The following is an 18,246-nucleotide window of genomic DNA, read 5'->3' on the forward strand; positions in this document are numbered from 1 at the left end:
CGCATCCTCCGGTGCGTTCGTCCTCTGGGTTGGTCTGCAGCATTAGACCTGATGGACGCGTATTTCCATGTCTCCACTCTTCCTCGCCACCGACAGTTTCTGCGGTTTGCGTTTGAAGGTCGAGCTTGGCAATACAAAGCCCTCCCCTTCGGGCTCTCTCTGTCTCCGCGGGTCCTCACCAAGTCCGCGGAGGGTGCCTCAGCGCCCCTTCGGCTCGCGGGCATCTGCATACTCAATTTCTTTACGACTGGCTGAATTGCCCTCTCTTTTGATTATGCACAGAGTTGATTATGCACAGAGACAAAGTGCTCTGGCACTTCCACCTGTGGGGGTTTCAGGTCAACCGAGAAAAGAGCAAACTCGCCCCCGTGCAGAGGATCTCTTCTCTCGGGCTGGAGCTGGACTCGGTCACCATGGCAGCGCGCCTCTCCGGAGAGCGCGCTCAGCTGATGCTGTACTGTCTGAGAGAGCTCGACAGTAAAATAGTGGTCCCACTGAAACAATTTCAGAGGCTCCTGGGGCATATGGCATCCGCAGCCGCTTCATGCCGCTCGGATTATTCTATATGAGACCACTTCAGCACTGGCTTCACGATCGAGTCCCCAGACGCGCATGGCACGCGCGCGCACACCGAGTCTCTGTTACTGCGCTGTGTCGCCGCGCCCTCAGCCCTTGGAGCGACCCCTCGTTCCTACAGGCCTGGGTGTCTCTAGAACAGGCGTCCAGTCTTGTTGTCGTTTCAGCAGACGCTTCCAACACGGGCTGGGGGGCTGTGCGTTGCGGGCATGCGGCTGCGGACCTGTGGAAAGGTACCCAGTTGCATTGGCATATCGCCTGGAGCTGTTGGCAGTGTTCCCCGCTCTCCACCGTTTTTTTCCGGTGTTGGAGCGGCAACACGTGCTGGTCAGGACGGACAGTACGGCGGCGGTGGCGTATATCAGCCGTATAGGGGGTATGCGCTCTCGCCGCATGTCTCAGCTCGCCCGCCGTCTGCTCCTCTGGAGTCATCCGCGGCTGAAATCGCTGCACGCCATTCATATTCAGGCAAGCTCAACCGTGCAGCCGATGCGCTCTCACGGCAGCCTTGCGTCCTGGAGAATGGAGACTCCACCCCGAGTCTGTTCAGCTGCTATGGGCGCGATTCGGGGAAGCCCAGATCGATCTGTTGCTTCCCCCGAGATCGCTCATTGCCAGTTGTTCTTTCCCTGACCGAGTGCTCTCGGCACGGATGCACTGGCTTACAGCTGGCCTCGGGGCACGCGCAATACGCGTTTCCCCCAGTGAGCCTGCTCGCGCAGTTACTGTGCATGGTCAGGGAGGACGAGGAACAGGTTGCTGGTTGCGCCCCTCTGGCTCAACCGGACCTGGATGTCAGAGCTCTCCCTCGCGATAGCCCTCCCCTGGCAGTCCCTTCGAGAGAGCACCTACTCTCTCAGGGACAGGGCACCACCTGGCACCCTCGCCGATCTTTAGAAGAGATTTTTAGACGCGAGGAAGACTTAGGTAACCTCCGATTGCGGTGGCTAATACCGTCACTCGGGCTAGAGCCCCCTCCCCGAGCGCGCCTATGCCCTGACGTGAAGTCTATTCACTGAATGGTGTGTCTCTCGCTGAGAAGACCCCCGTAATTTGCCAGATCAGCGTTGTGCTTTCTTTACGCCGAGAGAAGTTGGAGAGCAGGCTGTCGCCCTCCACACTCAAGGTTACGTGGCTGCCATCTCCGCTCTCATAACGCGGTGGCTGGCAGCACCGTGGGAACGCATAACCTCATCATCCGGTTCCTCGGGGCGTTAAGCGAATTAATCCACCCCGCCCCCTCTCATACCCTCTTAGGATCTCGCCCTCGCTACACAAGCCGCGTCAGATCCCTTCGATCCTCGACTCAGTATATTTCTGTCCCTGAAGACAGCTCTGCTGGTCGCGTTGATATCGATTAGAGGGTCGGGGACCCGGAGGCATTTTTCGGTCAGTGACTCGTGCCTGTAATTGGGCTGGCTTCTCTCACGTATGAGACCCCGCCCGCGATATGTGCCCAAGGTTCCTACCACTCCGTTTTAATACGAGGTAGTGAGCCTGCAAGCGCTGCCCTCGGAGGAGGCAGACCCAGCCCTTATTTATTGTCCAGTTCGCGTTTTGCGTATTATCCGGACCGCACTCAGAGTTTAGATCATCTGAGCAGCTCTTCGTCTGTTATAGCGGTCGGCAGCAGGGAAGTGCCGTACCGAAATAAGTTCCCACTAGATTGTGGATGCCTTTCTTTCACTATCAGAGCCGAGATGAGCCGCGTCCCCCGAGAGCGCGTGCGCACTCCACTCGGAGCTTCGCATCCTCTCGAGCGCGCGCACGCGGCGCCCCTCTAACAGACATCTGTAGAGCTGCGGGCTGGGTGACACCCAACACATTTGCAAGGTTTTACAATCTGCGAGTGGAGCCGGTTTCCTCAAGGGTATTAGGTAACCCTTGGTGATTGAGGAAACAATTCGGTAGGGTGTTGAAACACGCTTGCTGCGCCATTTTCCCTAACACGGAGATACGTGCGCCTTTTTATCTGTCAGTAAAGTTCCCCGTCAGGTGAGCCCTGCAGATTCCTCCGTGGCCCCCAGCACTGACTCAGCGGAGGAGTCACTTGCTGGCCCACTACGTTGTAGGTCTGCCCGCTGGTCAGCCCGCGTTTTGGGTAAAGGTGCCTGCTATGCGTGGTCCCCACTAGGCGATCCCATATGCTTATTCAGCCACGGTTAAGTCCCCCCCCCCTGGGCGGACCCGTGTCTTCCCTCCCCGCTAACCACTCTTTTGCTATGCGTGCTCCCCCTTTTTAGGGCTAGTCCATATGTAATTCTGCCATCTATCCCCCCTTGGGTAACGGATGGCCTCCGCAGCGTCCTCCCTATCGGGATTGCACGCTTCCCAACGTACTGTCGTATTTTCCTAGAATTATCTAGATGCTCACGACTTCCCAAAAAATATATTTAAATCCGTAAAACTTCTGTTGAAGTAGGATAAATTAGGGCCAGGGACACGTTGGAGGACCGCGCCCCCCATGATGTGGGTGCGTCACGCTTGCTTGACTATCTCCTCATCGGGGGTGTTGGTAAGGTGCAGTCATTATGGCGCTTTCAATGGGCTCCCAATGCGTGGATTTTACAATCAAATCCACTTATAGTGCTGAAGTTCCCCCCGAAGGGGAACGTTCGAGGTTACTAAAGTAACCCTTCGTTCCCCGAGGAGGGGAACGGAAGCACTATACACCGTCGCCATAATGACTGTCCCTTAGCTGTTGAAAGTCTCTTCAGCTTAAAAAGGATAGCGTCTGCTGCGCCAGGTGAGCTTATATACTCAGTTGATTGCTTATGCCGCTCACCTGCGCAGGCTTGCGCTGCCAATTCATTCTTAATTGGCCCGTTCAATACTCTTTCAGACGAGTAGCTTCTGAACCGAACCTCCCAATGCGTGGATTTTACAATCAAATCCACTTATAGTGCTTCCGTTCCCCTCCTCGGGGAACGAAAGGTTACTTTAGTAACCTCGAACGTTTTTACCTATCTGAAAATTGTGTCAGTAACCCATATATGCGGACATTATGGAGATACTAATATGTCAGCAATATTGCTGTAATGTGAAGTGACTTTGGATAAAGGGAGTGCAGATCCAAACGCAGGTTTATTTAGTAGAGAATGCTAAGGCAAGCAATAGTCAACACAGGACAAAACAGATATATACGGGCAATCCAGAGTCGTGGTTGATAAACAGGCAGATGGTCAAAAAGACAGGCAGCAGACAGGAATAAACAAACAAAACAAAGCAATGTTCAAAGACGGAAGGCAATTAAGGCAAGGTAACCACGTCATAATGCTTACTAACAGTATCACAAGACTCCGCAACCTCTGTGTTTTTGTGTGCTGTATAAATAGTCCAGCAATCAATAGCTTCAACTGTTTCTGTCTGCAATCATGGGGATCTAGGCAAGGTGTGTGAGGGGTGCATGACTGGATCTTGAAGTTCATTTAATGGCGGATTTTTAGTTATTTATGCTGTCTAAACCAGGGGTTCCCAAACCCTTCAGCCCGTGACCCACAAAATAACAATGACAGTGACTTGCAGCCCCCATATTTCTTGGAGGTGGTTATAAACATACAAATGTTGCACACACAACAATAGACGTATATAAACACAAGCATATTGACAACATAAAAAAAGTGCAACAGTCTAACAACCATATAATTTTTATAGTCATTTATCAATTTGTTTAATTTAATATTAACTTTAACTAAAGAGACTGGTGGACACAAAATTTTCAGCATAAGTCTATTCTTAGTTTAATTTTGGAGACTGACAATCATGTTCAGTGTTTAATTGTGGCCAATTCTAGTTTAATAAAATGTATTCAACTTTTGGAAATCACCAAGTGAGCCCCTGTCATTGTCCTGCAACCCGTAATTTGGGAACCACAGGTCTAAATCACTTGAAAAAGTTGCTAAGTCATATAGAGAAGGTCTCAGTAAGCAGGAAAATATCTTATCATTTGGTAAACTGAATTTAATAGTCACTATTCTGCTTGTTTTATTATACAGCTTAGCAATCTTTATTACTCAAAATGTTTTTGTCCAGTTCTATCAATTAGTACAGGCCAAAACATGATAAAAACTAATCATTTTCATCAGCAGTAATCTGCAAAATGTTTGAGTTTTGTTCAGTTTAGTGGCATCATTTATGTTCTACTTTTAAACATTGCCATTTGTTTATGTATCATGAAAATCTGAATTTGTTATTTTAATATATAGCTTACATATTTTATTTTAGATAGTTGCCAAGAAAATATTTAGTTAATATGAAATTAAAGTTACATACATTTCTTTTTATTAGGATTGAAATATAGAAACTATTGTAGGGGATCAACCTATGTTATAAGATCAATCAGGTTTTATTAGCTTGTTTCAATGAACCGGATCTTGAATATTCTAATCATTGATTCGACTCAATTGACTCAGACTGAATCAGATTAAAAGATTCACACTTTATCTACAATTTGTCCAGCAAATAGAAGACATTGCATTTATCTTGTTTATATTATTTCCATGGCCAACGATAATAACATACCGTATTGGGCTAACTTTTAGCAAGGTAACAAGATCTACAGATCTACATAAAAAAGAACACAGTTTTTGCAAAATGAGAACAAAGATTTATTGAGCTACACTATTATACATGAAACTACGTAATAAGCAAACAATAAACAAACGCACACACTCACACATGCACACAGAGGCAGTTTAAAGGAAGCAAAATGAGTTGACAACGTCCCATATTAATTCTAGTACTTCCTATTAGGTCTTAGAATCACACCTGAGAAACCACAAAAGCAGAGATATGGCTCATCTTTAACTGCTTAAGATCAATCTGCACAAGATCGGAAAGAGACAACATTAGTTTGTGTTACTTGCGCCCATTGCGGGAGTCGAGTTTTCTTCACCTGGCTGGCCTTGGGGAAGCACGGTGCTCCTGATAGGGTGTTGACTCGTTTTGATGACGATTCCCTCACTCGCGATCGGATGTCCTGGGTTACTGAGGTGACAGATTGCTTAGAGTCAGTTTGCGGAAGTTCGTCTGGTTTTGTGGCCCTGAAACATAAGAGGTTTGCATGGAAAGTTTGTGGTTGACCCAGTGGCATGGCGGTGCGGTGTCCGAGCAGGCGCAAGGGGGCAGAGAGCAACAGCGAGTGCGAGCAACCTAATGCTAAAAGCAATGTTTCTTTGTTGCAGGGTATTTTAAAGTGACCTGGTTTGGTCCATCAACCTGTACCATCGCAGTAAGGGTCAGTCATTAACAGACTGCATGTAGATTTCACGTGGTAAGTTTGTAACTATATTACATCAAATGTTACAAGACGAATACTGTTTGTACTACTAGTTTTTTATTTAAACCAATGTATTGCAAAAGTGAGTAGTTTTTGTTCAATACCAGACATCATACATTTCAGACACATACAGATCATTTTAATCCGCTATAAGGGTTAAAACAACACACTGATTAACCTGGTTGGTTGGAATAAACACAGCGTAGGAGAAAAACTATGGCATATTATTCAAAGACACATCTGCATTAGTTATAACATTTTAAAAGATTGTCTTTCATTTATATGCATTAATTTGTCTTTGTCTCTATAAAATTGTACATCTAGCAGGATGTCCCCAAGGTGAGCACATGACCCCTGTAGGGGAGTCACTCACAAGAGTCTTGTAGGGTAATTAGTTGAGTTTTCCCGCTGAAAATCCTGTAAAGCCCCATTGTTAGTTTAAATCATTTACTAAGTTGGCTGAAAAGTACCCGGTACATCTGCGGCTAAAGGATTGGTCAGAATAGTCAAAATCAATTGCCGCTCTGTTATCCTGATTGAGTAAGCCCTCGAGTTTAATGACTGAGACAATTTGGCGCCCGATTTCCAAGCCTGATTCGAACTGGTTTTGATCGCCAGTGAGTCCCTTTAATGACAAAAACTATATAAACAATAAATTATTAATTTGTTAAATATATTTGAAAATTATAATATTACCACAAGTCAAATTATAACTAATTAAGAATATTAAAACATATAACAACTCAAAATTGTGTTAAAACAAATATTTACGTATATACAGGTGGCTAATAAAAGGTTTGTAATTTATCTTTATTGTGTTTAAGAGTGTCACTGCCAAGAGAAAAAATGTTTGTACCGATCTACAAATAATTGACAGTGATTAAAGACCTTAAAGGAAAGGTGGCTTGGAAAGCCCTTATATGGAGATGTGTGGGAGTGTTTAATGCAAATTACTATGTGCATGCAACCACTCATTTAGAATACTTACATTAAAATGTCTTACATTAAAATGAACTAAAGAATAAATAAGATGAAAGTTTTCTTAAAAATCTTTATTCTGAATAGTTGTTGAATAATAATTTACTGATTATATACAGAAATAACTGAATAAGACACAACTTTAGGGATTATTCACATTGATTATATAACAAAGGCTTAAAACTGACTGCAAATAAGCAAAGACGGTACATTTAAATTGAATATTGTCATTGAGATTATTTTGAATGCTATTGTTTCACACTTTCAGTGACTCTTTACTCATGTGTTGGGGAATTACACTCACATAAGACAAAAGCACTGAGGTTTTACTGTAATCTATTTGTTTATTTTTGTGGTTAAAGCGAGGATCATTCCTGGCTATATGAGAACATGCCTTTGTTTCCGGGCATCAGGATATTTGCTGAGGCAGTTCATATGCAAAACTTCTCAAGATATTGTCAGATGCTCTCATTTGTCCTTGCCACATTTGTCATTAATCTTTGGCCCTGCTTGGTGAGAGACAGGCCTGATTTGTATAGGGGGTCTCCAGAGGGAAGCCCAAGACATTCAAATAATATAATGGCATTATGACCAGCTGCAGTAAAAATGTGTCATATAAATTATACATTAGCATAGAGCCGTGTGCCCTAAGATTGATATGACAGCTCTCAGTCTACAGTCAAATTCAGCCTGGACTGTGAAAACGAAAAAATCCCCCTTCCTCCCTTAAGGCCTTATATAGCGGCTTTCTGTAATACTGAAGTGGGCTGATTCATTAGAGGTTGTTTGATGATAAACAATGCGCGACTAAACACCCTCCTACTGTGACGGGTACAGAAAGACATTAAGAACAGCTTAAGCTGTATTATGTTGCATTTGCTTTGTCCAACATTTTTCTTTAAGACACTCAACCCAGATTTTGACCCCCTCTGTCTGAGAAATGTAAACATGTTTTTTAGAGGATCCAAAGATGAAATGCTGCTTTATTTGTGCCTAAATATGCAATTTTATGGAGAATTACATTCAAACTAACATTTGGTTTACTAAAAATTTCCTAAATGTTTTTTTTTTTTTCAACAAAGTTAGATGACTAAACAATGATCTAATATAAATAGATAAAATAATATACACTTGTTCAGTTGATAAATCCATGTGTATTATACATAGAATGCTGGGTAAGAAGAACTGTTATTTCAGTTGTATGAGTAAATTTTGTAGTTTCTGTACTAATACACACCTATTCATAGAGATCAATCTTAATTCACATTCTCAATATGTATGTTATCAAATAGTGGCAAACTAACGTTAAAGGCAAATTAGTCAGTTTGGTAGCAATTTTAGGGATTGTTGGGTACTATTTACATCAGTGCATGTTTATTACTATTTACTTCACATATTTCTTTAATAAAATCCCAAGAACTGTCCAGTTTATTTTAATAAAATCTTATTAATGAAAATGCTGATATGAATAGAATTAAAAAATAGTACAATAGTTATAATTTTACTACATGAGTATTATGGCCAAAATAATACACAATAACAATTTAGCACATTTTATTTGTATTTAAGATAATATTAAACTAATCCCATGTTTAAATGCTTAACAGTCAAAACTTTAACATATGCATTTCAATTAGCTCTATCACTATCAGTTTAACTACTGTTGATATATAATTTTATTGTTGTTTTTTTATCAATACTGGTGTATTTTAACACCTATAAGTCACAAACAGCTTAAATTCTGTATATCAAATATGTATATATGTGTACACTCACCAGCCACTTTATTATACCTTACTATTACCAGGTTGGACCCCCTTTTGCCTTCAGAACTGCCTTAATCCTTCATGGCATAGATTCAACCAAGTACTTGAAATATTCCTCTGAGATTTTGGTCCATATTGATATGATAGCATCATGCAGTTGCTGCAGATTTGTCAGATGCACATCCATGATGTGAATCTCCCGTTCTACCACATCCCAAAGGTGCTCTATTGGATTGAGATCTGGTGAATGTGGAGGCCATTCAAGTACAGTGAAATTATTGTCATGTTCAAGAAACCAGTCTAAGATGATCTGTGCTTTATGACAGGGTGCATTATCCTGCTGGCAGTAGCCATCAGAAGGTGGGTACACTGTGGTCATAAAGGGATGGACATGGTCAGCAACAAAATTCAGGTAGGCTTTGGTGATGACAAAATGCTCAGTTAGTACTAACAGGCTCGAAGTGTGCCAATAAAATATCCCCTACACCATTGCACCACCAGCAGCATGAACCATTGATACAAGGCAGGGTGGATCCATGCTTTCATGCTGTTGATGTCAAATTCTGACCCCACCATCCGAAAGTCGCAGCAGAAATATCAGACCAGGGAATGTTTTTCTTAACATCTAGTTTCCAATTTTGGTGAGTCTGTGCAATTTGTAGCTTCAGTTTTCTGTTCTTAGCTGACAGGCGTGGCACACGGTGTGGTCTTCTGCTGCTGCAGCTCATCCACCTCAAGGTTCGATGTGTAGTGTGTTCAGAGATGCTCTTCTGCATCAATTGGTTTTACAGAGTGTTTTTTGAGTTACTATTGCCTTTCTATCCGCTCAAACCAGTCTAGCCATTCTCCTCTGACCTCTGGCCTCAACAATACATTTGTACAGAACTGCCGCTCACTGGATATTTTAACTTTTTTTGACCATTCTCTATAAACCCTAGAGATGGTTGTGCCAGAAAATCCCAGTAGATCAGCAGTTTCTGAAAGACTCAGACCAGCCCGTCTGGCACCAACAACCATGCCACATTCAAAGTCACTTAAATCATCTTTTTCCCATTCTGATGCTCGGTTTGAACTATAGTCATGGGCAATTCAGACTTGGCACTTTAGCTACACCAGCCTACATTACCACACCGACACAGCTCCACTCGCGGACATGGGCTTTCACTACTTATATTGGTGTACAGAAGGTGAAATAATATAAGCAGTATGTAATAGATATTTTAACATTTAATGTATGTGAAGAGAACAAAAACAACCCATTTATAACAAGTTTATACATATTTTAATTTTATTCATACATTTTCGTTTCGACTTGGTCCTTTTATTAATCTGAAGTCGCCACAGCAGAATGAACCACCAACTTATCCAGCATATGTTTTATGCAGCGTATGTCCTCCAAGCTGCAACCGATCAGTGGGAGTCAGCTATACACACACATATACTATGCACAATTTCATTCATTCATTCATTTTCTTTTTCGGCTTAGTCCCTTTATTAATCAATCCACACACACTCATTCACACTCATACACTACGGACAAGTTAGCCTACCCAATTTACCTGTACAGCATGTCTTTGGACAGTGGGGGAAACTGGAGCACCCGGAGGAAACCCACACTAACACAGGGAGAACATGCAAACTCCACACAGAAATGCCAACTGACCCAGCTGAGGCTCAGACCAGCGACCTTCTTGCTGTGAGGCAACAGCACTACCTACTGCGCCACCGCATTGCCCCCTTTCGATAATATTTCAGTTAATCTTATGCATTTGGCATTTTAGAGCCTTTTTTTTTGCTTTCTCTGAGCTTTTCGGGGCCGCCTGTCCTTTTTTACTGCCCATCTTTAACAATTAGCTTGTGCTGCTGTTTGTTTGACATTCTTGCCAGATTTTGATTACGTCCGCATAACCTCTGATTCGGTCGACCCATCTCAATCACTATCATCATCATCATCATCACATTCACATTTTGCAAGAGATAAAAGATACCTGCATGTAAAAACAATACATATAAAAAAAAAAAAATTTAAAATCTGATCGGCCCACATTTAAAAAATGGTCCTGCCCTTCTGGCATTTGCCAGAATTGCCAGATGGTCAATCTGCCCCTGACTAGTAGATTAGGTGCGTTTGACATGAAGCACGGCTGCAGTTGGTGATCAACGAGATTAGCCGAGTGCAGGTGAAAGCGGAGTTGAAAAAGGAGCCGTCAAGCCGGACACTTCGGGTTCCAAACTTGCAGCAGTCATGATAACCGATCGCACTGCATCATCAGCACTTTTTTTTTTTTACATTTTTTTATTTACAACAACAAAAGATATACAAATTAAACAGAATACAATTTCTACAAACTATAGTTCATTTTTAAACAATAAGGGAATTATGAATTAAATATATAACAAATGCATGGGAGAAAAAAGGGGAAATGAGAGGGTAATATAAGCATAAAAAGAACAGGCCTATTAAATACAAAGCAATAAGCACAAATTTAGGAGTTTAAACATCACTCTAGGCTAATAGTTCTTGTTTGAATATGCTAAAGGGGCTTTACATTTATTTACATTTATAGACATAAAACTTTCCAATATATATTAATGTAAAACCCAAAATAACATGTTTTTATTAAGTCTGAAACAATAATTATTTTGGATAATGAAAGCATTTTCAAAAAAGCACTTTAATCCAAAAGGATTGAACAAAAGGACATTTCTTAGATACGTGAGCTACACTTTATCTCTTTCTCAATATGCATTCTTCAGCGGTCTTGCCTCATCAGCTGCCAAAGTTCAGTTCCAATACTCAAGACCGCAAGAACAGAGGACGCGTGAAGCTTCCCGGATATGTTCCTGATATTGAGGATGCACCGATGCAGATTTGAGCGCCGAACTCGCGCTAGAAGTCCCAGAAGTCATTGCGACTGGAGATGGGACGTGCAGCATTTTATTTAGATTTATTATTAAAGTTCATAGCTAAAACTTATTTACCTCAGGAGTTTCCCTAAATGAGATTGTGCATATGCATCACCATGGACATCTTAATAAAGGAATAAACACATTAAGGGTGTTTGTTTGCTGAAATTTGTATTAAAATCGGATTTATTTATATTGTGCAACGTATATTTGTAAAGTCTTTATGCATATATATTTATTGAAAAGGGGAAAAACGATAAGTCATTGTATGAATGCTGTAATGTTTAAATTATTTACACTGTAAAAAGTGCTACACTCACAAAGTTGGTTCTATCTACTTTAAATAATTGCAATCTAGTTAATTTTATTTGTTTTATACCAAAAAAATAAAATTTGCTTCCTCTTTACTTAAAATATATCAGTTTTTATATAACTGTATATTTTGAATAAAACTAATGCAATTTATTTGAGTAGATTTTTTTACGTGGTTATTGTGTAGAATAAATGTTATAAAAGTGAGTTGACACAGACAATTTATTAGAGCAGCTGTCGATGTGGGCAGGTGTTCATAAAACGTGATTTTAATAGTTTGGCGTGACTCCTTTTTCATTGCCCGGGATTTAGCAGGCAGACGCAGCTTCTGCAATGGTCGACATTAACTGCTCCCAGCAGCGGATCTGATTAACACGGTAAGTTGCAAATGTAGCCGAATGATAATTGTAAAGTCATGCAAAACTGCTGTCTTCGCTAGGCAGGTGAGGTTTTAGCTTTGTAAATTGTACTGTAGCCTTAGGTATGTTAACAGTTAGACTGCTCTCACATGGAAAGCTAAGTTGGCTAACGCTAACCAACGCTAGTTTATGCTAACGATTAAAAGTGATATTATTGAGAAAAATAGTGAAAGTAGTTTTAAAACAAATAGTAGGTATAACTAACGTTACAGAACCGATTAACAAGGTCACTGGTGGGCGGTCGGGCTGTGGGGGTTCAGTTTGTTAGCGCTAACTTAGCTAAAGTTAGCTCACCTAAGTTATAGCAGCACATTAAGGATGGATATTAAATGCAGAAACATATGCAACAGTTAAGTAGTTTGTGTTTAACGTAAGAGAAAGTACAACTTAAAGTTTGTGTTTTAGAGATTTATTCCATAAGTTTTTTTTAATGCTGCATAGTGAATAAATTACAGATTTACAATTTATTTTAACTTAAATTACATTTACTGATGTTTACAGAACCATTTAAACTGTATGCACCTCATTCTAAAATGCATGTTCTTGGTCTTTAGATACCAAAGTGATTTTGTTACCTGTGGATCTTCAAACTTCACATCCAGGTAAGAAAAACATTAGATACAATTACAGCTATAATTATTTGCAGGTAAGTAAAACATTGGTAAAATTGCAAACAATAGTGGGCTCCATAGAATTAACCTACATTTGATATCTGAAGATTTTTTTTATGTGTGCAACAGTAAAAACAGTAAAAAAAAAAAAATAAATATCCTAATGCAGTTTCTTATTATCTGTCAGTCTTTCAATAAAGCTAACTGATAACACTAAATCACTGAACTGTCATTTGCCAGTCACATTAAATTTATAGAAAAAGTCAATTAAATGTAGCTTTAGCAAAACATTTATGTAAACCTTAATGTAATTTGTAAAATGGCAATGTATTTATTTATTTATTTAGTAGAATTTGTATTATGACGTGCAAAGTTTGGTGCAAAATGAAGATGACGATTAAATTATAGAATTTGTATTCTTTAATTTTCATATAGCCATTTTCAAACAGTTTTACTATCTAAATTGCATGCACATTCTTATGCTTTATAAGTTGCCAAACTTACTAAAGGTAACTTACTAAGGTAATTTTTAACTGATAAACTAAGGTGTTTCATCCATGCATCATTCTCACTGCACTTTTGTAACTTCACTTGTAGTTATTTCCTATTCAGTATTTAGCTATTTAATGTTGTTTGGTATCAACCACCTAAACTCCTGTTTCTTTTTGTCTCTACCAATAGAGTTGTGAGGAATCAGAGGTGCATGCAGCTGCCCACAAGAAAAATTTGCCATCAGCCCAACACAGTTTGGATTATCATAGGACTGTCAGAGGTTTGCCAAACCTGTCAAATGTATGATGGCTCCTGTTTGGACTTACCGATGTCCTCGACAAGTATCCATCAAAACTGTATACATTTGAGATATATCAGAGACTCTTTGTGGGGCTGGACATTATGCATCCTAAATCTTCATCAAAATATGCAAATCTCCTCACTGAGTTGCCTTAGATGATTTCTCAATAGGATCTGGTATTATTAATGTTTTTATTTATGTATTGTGTACGTGTAGCCACATTAATGGCCTATTTTGTAGTCACTATTAAAAGGAACATTGATTGATATTGAATACATGTTATGGTCTTTAATCCATCTTCCCATTCTTATTTAATTGTTATTGACAGGAAAGTCTGTTTATCTGTTTTTCCTAGTGTATATTGTGCTTACAATATAGAAACGAAGATTTATTTTCTAAGGTTACAGCCAGAAGTTAATTGAATTAATTTTAAATCAAATATGCATGGTTAATTTTATTTAGATAATTAAGTTCATAATACTTAATTAAAATAAGTACAGTCAACATATAGCAATGTATAAGTAAGTTAAGTTTAACAAAAAAAGTAAGTTTATCTGATTTGAGTAATTTTAGAAATATTAGTTGGCTCTACTTAATTTTATTGCATTTGTTTTAAGCAATGTTTTAGTGTTTAAAATACTTAAAAAAGGCTGGAAGTTGAATCAACCTAAAACGTCCGATGCAACCACTTGCCTCACTTTTTATAAGTTAGATCTAGGTAACATTTTTAAAAATGAGTGAAGGTCACATGACCATCAGGGAGAACGCAGCATCTCATTTCTCACAGGACGCGTTCTCTGTTCTCCTCTGTTTTTCCGAGGACACCTGGCAAGAACGGTCTCAACAAGAGCGCAAGTCCGTTCTCTGCGTTCTTGGAATTGAGAAACAGCCTTTAAGTAGAAGTTTACCAGAAAGACCAGGTATGGGCGGCTAGACAGCAAATAAAAATATATATGTTTTATAATCCTAAAAGTCATTTTATAATTATTTAATAAAATAGTTTTTTTTAACTAAACCTTTAGGGTGGCAGGATCAATGATGATAATTATTTTATGTCAAGTTTGTAAGACTTATTTGAGTTAATATTTAGGTTATTTACTAAAATATATCATTTAAATCATTTATGGAGCTCGAAATAGGTCGAAAATAAACCTGTGAAAACAAGCCAGCCTTTATAACCAGATTATTTAATAAAGATGAATACCCAAAACCATCAAATTAATTAACCCAAAACCTGCTTACTGCGAGTATGTCGGTTCCAAAACAGCTGATAAGAGTTAGTTTAATCAACCTTTCTGAATTTAACCACGGGATAATGCACGCATGGCGCATACCTTAAGGCATTTTCAGTAGATCGCTGAATTCACGAGTCACCATAGAAAGTCATAGGCTGCGTTCGAAACCGCATACTTCTTTACTATTAGGTATGGAAAAAGCAGTAGGCGAGCAATTGAGTATGTTTGAATCCCGATGTTCAAAAATGAGTAGGCGAGAATTACCTTAATCCTTGCAAGATTCGGCCATACGTATACTCATTTTGCCTAGATATGTGCATACTCACCTACAGCATAATAGGAGAAAACAGTACGTGAAGAAAGAAGTACGTTTGAAACTTCAGTAATCAAAAAAGGGTAGGCGAGAAATCCCCGGATGCCCTACTGCTTCTGCCCAGACTCCGGAGTATTCTCAGATGGTTACTTATCTATCCCAGGAGACCACGGGACAGCATTCGGCACGGAGAAGAAGAAGCAGGAGAAGAGGATACGTCATAATATTGAGGAAAAACGGGACGCGGACGCTTTGAAACGTAAGTTATTAAAAAGCAAAGAGACGCCGCCCTGAGTTAAATTGCACGTGTTGAGCTAACTTTAGTGTACTGTAGAGTTGACGATTATTAAATGTCTGACATAAATATATGACAAGTGTTGCAGATCAGCAAATGACAACATTAAACAGACACCTGAGTAAGTGATGTGTTTGTGCTGATGTAGAATTCACTGTTGTCGACACTGTTAACATTGGCTAACGATAATATTGATAATTCAAAACTATTTTGTTTTATCTGTTCATTTGTACAGTATAGGTGATAATGAGGAATTTATTTATTTTTCTTCATTTTCGAACACAAAATGACATCAGTCTGTAAAAATGATGATGTGAGTTCGCACACACATTACATCTGTGTGCTTGTCTTTATTAAACTGTGTTTAATAAATATACTGCAAATGGATCCCTCTGTGTCAGCCCCTTCGTTACAGAAGACTTCGCTGAACATGGATCCCGCAGCTCTACAGGTCCTTTCCACCGAACTCACAACACAAGCCCAGGTTCTAGCGACTCATCAACAGCAGCTTGCACATCTCACACAACTAACGGAGGAACTAGTGAGTACCCTGTGTAATCTGAATGTTGCGACCCCAGCGCAACCCACCGCCAACTACTCTACCAGTCCACCTCCAGCAACCTTTACTCCTCACTCGACCAGTCTCTGCCTGGCATTTCCTGACAAGTTCTACGGTAATCCCTTCAATGTAAAGGTTTTCTGCATCAATGCAAGCTGTTTGTCGCACAACAACCCCACATGTTTGCAGATGAGAACGTTCAAGGTTACAGAAGAAACCCTTCGTTCCCCGAGGAGGGGAACGGAAGTGCTATAGGTGGATTTGATCTAGAAAATCCACATATGGGAGGATTCGGTTCAGAAGCCTCTTGTCTGAAAGAGTATTGAACAGACCAATGAATTGGCACCGTAAGCTTGCGCAGGTGTGCCTCATTGCCAATTATGCCAGCTGAAGAGACTTTTAACAGCTAAGGGACAGTTATTATGTTGATGGAATATAGAAGGGTTACTTCTGTAACCTCGAACGTTCCCCTTCGGTTGGGGAACTCCAGTGCTATAGGTGGATTTGATCTAGAAAATCCACATATGGGAGACTATGGAAAACGCCATAATGACTGCACCTTACCAACGCCTCCGATGAGAGGGCAGTCAAGCAAGCGTGACGTACCCAAATCATGGAGAGGCGGTCCTCCAACGTGCCCTTGGCCCTAACTTATCCCCACTAAAGTTTTACGGAATAGGTATATTTTTTTGGGAGTCACTAGCGTCTAGATAATTCTAGGAAATATGACAGTATGTTGTGAAGCATGCAATCCCGGTAGGGAGGACGCTGCGGAGACCATCCGCACCCTATGTGAGAACAAATGGAAATACATATGGACTAGTCCTAAGAGGGGGAGTACGCATAAGAAGGTGGTTAGCGGATAGGGAAGGCACGGGTCCACCCGAGAGGGGGGACTGAACCATGGCGGAAAAAGCATATGGGATTGCCAGGGGGATCGCACATAGCTGGCACCTATACCCAAAACGCGGGCTGACCAGCGGGCAGACCTACAACGTAGTGGGCCAGCCAGTGACACCTCTGCTGAGTCAAGTGCTGGGGGCCACGGAGAAATCTGCAGGGCTCACCTGACGGGGAACTTTACTGACAGACAGGGAGGTGCACATCTCTCCATGTTAGGAACGTGTTACAACACCCCACCGAGTTGTTTCCTCAATCACCAAGGGTTAGCTAATACCCTTGAGGAAACCCGCTCCACTCGCAGATTGTAAAACCTTGCAAATGTGTTGGGTGTCGCCTAGCCCGTAGCTCTACAGATGTCTGTTAAAGAGGCGCCGCGTGCACGCGCCCAAGAGGATGCAACGCTCCGAGTGGAGTGTGCACGCACTCCCGGGGGACACGGCTCACCTCTGCTCAAATTAGCACATGAAATGGCCTCCACAATCCAGTGGGATAATCTTTGTTTGGTCACGGCACTTCCCTGTGGCCAACCGCCATAACAGACAAAGAGCTGCTCAGATGATCTAAAGTACTGGGTACGGTCCACATAGATGCGCAGAGTGAGAACTAGACAGAGTAAGGAAAGGGCTGGGTCTGCCTCCTCCGGGGGCAGCGTTTGCAGGGTTACTACCTGGTCTCTAAAGGGAGTGGTAGGAACCTTGGGCACATAACCCGGGCAGGGTCTCAGGATAACGTGAGAAAAATCCGGCCCGAATTCCAGGCACGAGTCACTGACCGAAAATGCCTCCAGATCCCCGACCCTCTTAATGGAAGCCAACGTGACCTACCGTGAGCTACCGCGTCATAATAAGAGGAGATGGTGGCCACGTAAACCTTGAGAGTGGAGGGCGACAGCCTGCTCTCCAGCCTCTTTTGAAGGAAAGAGAGCACAACACTGATCTGGCAGGTTCAAGGGTCTTCTCTGCAAGAGACACACCATTCAGTGAATAGACTCCACTTCAGGGCGTAGGCGCGCCTCGTGGAGGGGGCTCTAGCCTGAGTGATGGTATCAACCACCGCAGTCGGTAGGTTACCTAAGTCTTCTTCGCGTCTAGGGACCACACGTGGAGTTTCCAGAGATCGGGGCGAGGGTGCCAGATGGTGCCCTGTCTCTGAAAGAGTAGGTCCTCTCTCAAAGGGATCTGCCAGGGGAGGGCCATCGCGAGGAGGGAGAGCTCTGATATCCAGGTCCGGTTGGGCCAGAGGGGCGCAACTAGCAGAACCTGCTCCCTGTCCTCCCTGACCTTGCACAATAGCTGCGCGAG

At 41.6% G+C, this 18,246-nt stretch overlaps 1 protein-coding gene and 1 long non-coding RNA gene across 2 annotated transcripts in view; both read left to right on the plus strand.

The window, feature by feature from the left end:
- LOC141386270 (uncharacterized) overlaps positions 1-18,246 on the plus strand; it is a 354,962-nt gene that overhangs the window by 13,373 nt on the left and 323,343 nt on the right. The gene's annotated exons all lie outside the window — the stretch shown is intronic.
- Positions 12,122-13,913, plus strand: LOC137495971 (uncharacterized). Its single transcript, XR_011015985.2, has 3 exons — positions 12,122-12,194; positions 12,791-12,838; positions 13,529-13,913. It is a non-coding gene; the product is annotated as an uncharacterized lncRNA (long non-coding RNA).

The sequence above is a fragment of the Danio rerio genome, chromosome 6 (assembly GCF_049306965.1).
Source record: "Danio rerio strain Tuebingen ecotype United States chromosome 6, GRCz12tu, whole genome shotgun sequence".
In the NCBI taxonomy this organism is placed as follows: Eukaryota; Metazoa; Chordata; class Actinopteri; order Cypriniformes; family Danionidae; genus Danio; species Danio rerio.